Source organism: Chrysochloris asiatica, unplaced genomic scaffold (genome assembly GCF_000296735.1).
Source record: "Chrysochloris asiatica unplaced genomic scaffold, ChrAsi1.0 scaffold00014, whole genome shotgun sequence".
In the NCBI taxonomy this organism is placed as follows: Eukaryota; Metazoa; Chordata; class Mammalia; order Afrosoricida; family Chrysochloridae; genus Chrysochloris; species Chrysochloris asiatica.
The window spans coordinates 27,146,481-27,152,655 of record NW_006408532.1 but is presented as its reverse complement, the minus strand read 5'-3'; the positions used below and the strand labels follow the sequence as shown (position 1 = coordinate 27,152,655).

Sequence of the window (6,175 nt, the reverse complement as noted above, 5' to 3'; positions counted from 1 at the left end):
GTGCCATTTTCTAAAGTAGTTTATCACACCCTTGCAAATCACAAAATAAATACACTTTTAAAATTATATTAGCCTAAGCCTGAACCACATCCAGATCTTCAGAGATGGGAAGTTTCCACTTGAAACGATGAGCAGACCAGGCTGGAGCAGCTAGAAGAAAAGAACATACTTCTTGAAAGAAAGACCTACAGGAAAAATAGAGCAATATAGGCAGACCGAGTGTTACTACAAGAACAAGCAAGTTGCTTGCCTAGGAGACTTCAAGGCAAGTGGTTGGGTCCCCTCAGTGTAAACCCCTTTCCAAGACTAAGACTAATGGGAATACATGCTCTGATTGGTGACCACATTCATCACTGATAAGGGGAAATGAGGGAAAAGCAGCAATGAAGCTGCGAGCTAAGCCCTAATCCAGGTGGAAACCTGGTTGGCCAGCAGTGTGGCAAGATCTGGAGACTATTGGGCCCAGAGTCAGTGGCATACCCACAGAGGACTAGAGTGGGGAGTGAAGCATCCAGCAGATAAGAAGAGAGGGCATATACACAAGAACACCCACACTTGCAGTTAATACCCAACTTGACCTGGCTTCAATAATTGGATGATCAGATCTCAAAAGAAGAAGAAAAAAAAAAAAAAACTAATCTGATACAATTTGATGAACTTGACCTACACCTATGGATGCAGTAGCTCAAAAGAGGGAATAAATCCTTACAGCAAGGATCATTCCCACCCCTCCATACGCAGAGTAGACAGTGATGGGCAACTTGGACGTTGGCTAACCAAAATGGAGGGGGGGGAGGGGCTACAAAGGCAAGAAGTGACTGGCTTAAAAGCTTTCAAGAGGGAACCTAGATTCAGAGGGCATGAAGGACAGTAGAATCTCCACTGAGTAGTATCCAATCTGTCTAGGCGGGGCTGATGAAATGAAATGCAGACGGGTCTCTTGTGATACAATAGTGAATAATTGTTATCAGGACTGCTTGTGAGGGTTGGAAATGTAAAGGTAGATGTTTTGTGGCAAAGGGAGGGGAGTGATTAACTTTTCAGTCTAGGAGCGGAGGTCCCTGGGACCATCAAGGGAGAAGAGCGGAGAGCGGAAAGCGGAGAGCGGGACCCTACCCAGAGAAGCATTGATGCCAGAGATGGAGGCAGAGACGATGATGCGGAGAGATGGAGCAGTTGGGGACTTTAGACATAGAGAGGGAGAGGGAGGGGCTGTGTGTTGATGACCAGGGGGCAGGCTTGTAGTGTATACCCTTTGGTTGGTTGATGATGCATGGAGGGGATTGTAACCATGACAATGAAAAGATATACAATAGGATGAATGTAAAACTAATGTTCTCCCATGTAAACTATCACATAATTCACAAAAAACCATGAAAAAAAAATATATTAGCCTTGTACGCGGAACTTCCGAGGCTGCCGGACGCCCTATTGTCACCATGAAGCTCAATCCCTTGGTGACCTTGGACCACAGCAAGAACCTCAAATGCCACTTGAATGCTTCCTCGCACACGCGCAGAAAGATCCTATCGTTCACGCTGTACAAGGAGTTGCGGCAGAAGTATAACGTCCTCTCTATGCCCATCTGCATAGACCACCAGGTCAAGGTGGTTCAAGGACACTGCAAAGTTCAGCAGATTGGCAACGTAGTCCAGGTGTACAGAAAGAAGTATGTCATCTACATCAAGAGGGTGCAGCGTTCAAGGGCTAATGGTAAAGCTGTCCAAATGGGCATTCACCCAAGCAAGGTGGTTATCACCAGTCTCAAATTGGACAATGATGGGAAAAAAGTTCTTGAATGCAAAGCCAAATCTCAATAAGTTGGAAAAGAGAAAGGCAAATATAAGGAAGAATTTTTTGAGAAAATGCAGGAATGAATATAACCTGTAATGGAACCAAAGTTTAACCTTAGATTTCTAGCCTAGTTTGTGTTGCTTGGAAACTCTTCCAGATGGCTTTGGAATATTTCATTTCCATCTTGCTCTGTTACTGATATGTGGCACTGTACACCTTCCTTTGCAACTTTGATTACCAATATTATGAATAAAAATTGGAAATGTTCCTGAACTGGAAAAAAAAATTATAATATTCATGTTTTCCTCTGAATGTTTGTTGAGTGGGAATAATTAGTTAAATAACAAAATTGAAGTAGTATTTTTTCCAACAGTTAATAAATTATTTCTATGTTTTGATATCACTGAGAAGTATGAGAGGCTGGAAAAAGTTCATGGAAAAATTCCATTTCCTTTTAATTCCATTTTTTCATGAACTTTTTGAAACTCCTTCATATGTCAATTACATAAAATAGAGGAATTAGAGATTAATTAGAAATTAATCCACCACTGATCTATCAGTTTGTCGTACTGTGGTGGCTTGTGAGTTGCTATGATTCTGGAAGCTATACCACCGATATTTTAAATGCCAGCAGGGTCACCTATGGTGGACAGGTTTCAGATGAGCTTCCAGATGAAGACAGACTAGGAAGAAGGAGTGGAGAGCTACTTTTGAACATTTAGTCACTGAAAACCTTATGAATAGCAGAGAAACATTGTTAGATATAGTGCCAGAAAATGAGCTCTTCAGGTTGGAAGGCACTCAAAATGCGACTGGGGAAGAGCTGCCTCCTCAAAGTAGAGTTGATCGTGATAACACAAATGAAGTAAAGCCTGTGGGAGTAAAGCCCACAGGACTGTCATTTGCTGATGGGGCACAACTCAAAATGTTTCGTTCTACTGTGTATAAGGTTGCTATGAGTCGGCGGCACCGACTCGATGGCACCTAACAACAACAGAGATTAATAATCTTTCCAACATCTACCACTCTAACTGTTCTATGTAGAAGAGTTATTGTGCCACTGTATGATCACTGCTCTAAGGATTTGACATTGTTGCTGTTATTGTTGTTGTTAAATTCAGTTTCACCGGTTCTGACCCATAGCAACCCTGTATAGGGTTTCCAAGGAGTGGCTGGTGAGCTTGAATGACCAACCTTGCAGTTCAAACCGACTTTGTAGTCCAGTGCATTAACCCACTAGAGTTTAATTCCAAACATATATAATGTACTGTCAGATGGAAACAGAAAAACAGTTTTTGTTTCTGAACTGCGTGTATTTTGAAAAGTAATTTTTTTAAAAAAGACAACCACTTAACTGATAGTGAATTTATATGTAGTGAGTGAGAGTACCAGCAGCTCCAAATTCATTACCATTGAGTTGATTCTAAGTCATGTCAATCCTATAAAATAGGATTCCCAAAGCTGTTTCTTATCTTTACTGAAGCCAACTGCCACACACTGGTGTGTTTGAACCACCATTTTGGTTAGCAGCTGAGCACTTAAGGATTCTGAGATGGGGAGATTATCCTGGATTATCTGCGTGGGCTTAATGTAATCATAAGAGTGTGTGTAAGGAAAAGAGGGAAGAAGAGTTAGAGGCAGAGGAGATGTGATGATGGAATCAGAGTGATATGGAATCATGAGCCAAGGAATGTGGACTACATCTAGAGTCTTGAAAAGACAAGGAAACAGATTATCCCCTAGAGCCTCTAGAAGAAACGTAGCCATGCCAACACATTTTGGACCTCAGATGTACAGAATTATAAGGTAATAAGTCTGTTATTTTAAGCCACTGAATCTGTGGTAATTTGTTATAACAGTAGCTATGTTGGTGTTGTTATGTGCCTTTGAGTTGATTCTGACTCACAGGAAACTAATATATCAGCTTTGGGAAGAATATTTATCTTTTTAAAGAAAATTCACATAGAATCAAATGCAATTGCTTTCCAAACAGATGATTTCTCAGTTCAGAAAAGATCATGCTAGATGAATCATAAATTACTCATTTTTACTAATAACTTCTTGGCTCGGTGAGTATTGCCACTATTCTTTCTAATACTGGGTTTAGGGAACAGTCTATGTGATATTATTTTTCATTCATATTATTTCATTTGATCCTTAAAACATCAACTTCTTTTTACAAATGTAGCGATGGATTCTCAGAGAAAATAAATAATTTACTGTATTTAAAGTTGGTGATAATATGTAGATAACAAGTAGCTAGATAGATAGACAGTTTTTAAGTGCCATCAACTCAGTTCTGACTCTTAGCAACCCTGTAAAAAGTTTCCAAGGAGATAGATAGATATATGTTGTTGTTGTTAGGTGCCATTGAGTCAGGACTGACTCATAGAGACCCTATGCACAATAGAACGAAACACTGCCCGGTCCTGGTCCAACCTCACAATTGTTGCCACACTTGAGCCCATTGACGCTGCCATTTTGCCAATTCATCTCTCTGGGGGTCTTCCTCTTTTTTCTCTAACCCTCCACCTTACCAAACGTGATATCCTTCTCCAGCGACTGGTCCCTCCTGACAATATGTCCAAAGTATGACAGACAAAGTTTGGCCATTCTAACCTCCAAGGAGCACTCTGGCGGCACTTCGTCCAACACAGATCTGTTGGTTCTTTTGGCAGCCCATGATACTTTCAATATTCTCCTAAAACACCATAACTCAAAGGCATCAATTCTTCTATGGTCTTCTTTATTCACTGTCCAACTTCTGCATGCATATGAGCTTAATGAAAATACCACAACTTGGGTCAGGCACACTTTAGTCCTCAAGCTGACATCTTTGCTCTTTAACACTTTAAAAAGGTCTTGTGCAGCAGATTTGCCTAATGCAATATGTCATTTGATTTCTTGACTGCTGATTCTATGAGTGTTGATAATTGATCCAAGAAGAATGAAGTCCTTGACAACTTCAATCTTTTCTCCATTGATAAGAATGCTGTTTATTGGCCCAGTGGTGAGGATTTTTGTTTTCTTTACATTGAGATGCAATCCATACCAAAGGCTATGGCCTTTGATCTTCATCAGTAAGTATTTTAAGTCCTCTTCACTTTCAGCAAGCAAGGTTGTATCATCTGCATATCACAGGTTGTTAATGAGTCTTCCTCCAATCCTGATGACACATTTTTCTTCACAGAACCCAGCTTCTTGGATTATTTGCTCAGCATACAGGTTGAATAGTATGGCAAGAGAATACAACCCTGTCGTACACCTTTCTTAATATTAAATCATTCAGTTTAAAATTGTTCAAACAACTGCCTCTTGGTCCATGTACAGATTCTTCATGAGCACAATTAAGTGTTCTGGAATAGTCATTCTTCACAATGTTGTTCATAGCTTGTCATGATCCACATAATCGAAAGCCTTTGCATAGTCAATAAAGCACAGGTAAACATCTTTCTGGTATTCTCTGCTTTCTGCCAAGATCCATCTGACATCAGCAATGTTATCCCTCGTTCTATGTCCTCTTCTGCATCCAGCTTAAACCTCTGGATTTCTATGTCAATGTATGTTTGCAGCCATTTCTGTATTACCTTTAGTAAAATTTTACTGGCACAGGATATCAATGATATTGTCCAATGAGTTCTGCATTCCATTGAGTCACCTCTCTTTGGAATGAGCACAAATTCAGATCTTTTCCAATCAGTTGGCCAGATAGTTGTCTTCCAAATTTCTTGGCATAGATGAGTGAGTGCCTCCTGTGCTACATCACTTTCTTGAAAGATTTCAATTTTTATTCCATCAATTCCTGGTAGATACAATTAGATAAGATACTGTTGGAGAAAAAGTGCAATGAATTTTATAAATAGAATTTAGTGTGACCAAAAGTTTACAAACTTTGTGCTGAGATAGCCATGAGAGAGAAAAAAAATCTATTGGACACCACCTATATAATGGAAAGATAACAGTAGATGTCTCTATCATAAAGAATCACAAGGAATAGGACTGAATAATCTGACACTGAAGGGCTCTTTAAATATTGATTCAATACTCTGGTCTACTTAGGATCCAAACAATTTGTGAGTTGTTCAACACTAAGACAGTCTCTATTCTGATAGATAAAAGACTATGGGAGAAGAACACAAAGAATTTCATAAATAGAATTTAGTGTGGCCAAAAGTTTGCAGAGCAAAGTTTAGGCAGAGATAGTTATCAGAGGGGAAAAAAAAAAAAAGAACTCTTGGACACTCCACCTAATCTCCTGGTTTCCTCCTCTATAAATGAAAGATAACAATAGATGTCTCTCTCATAAAGAATCACAAGGAATAGGACTGAATACTCTGACACTGAAGGGCTCTTTAAATGTTGATTCAATACTCTGTGGTCT

General features: G+C 39.6%; 1 pseudogene; it reads left to right on the top strand.

Annotated features, from left to right (window-relative positions):
* The first annotated feature begins 1,439 nt into the window (after positions 1-1,439).
* On the top strand, positions 1,440-1,877 carry LOC102830655 (annotated as a pseudogene).
* The last annotated feature ends 4,298 nt before the right edge of the window (positions 1,878-6,175 follow it).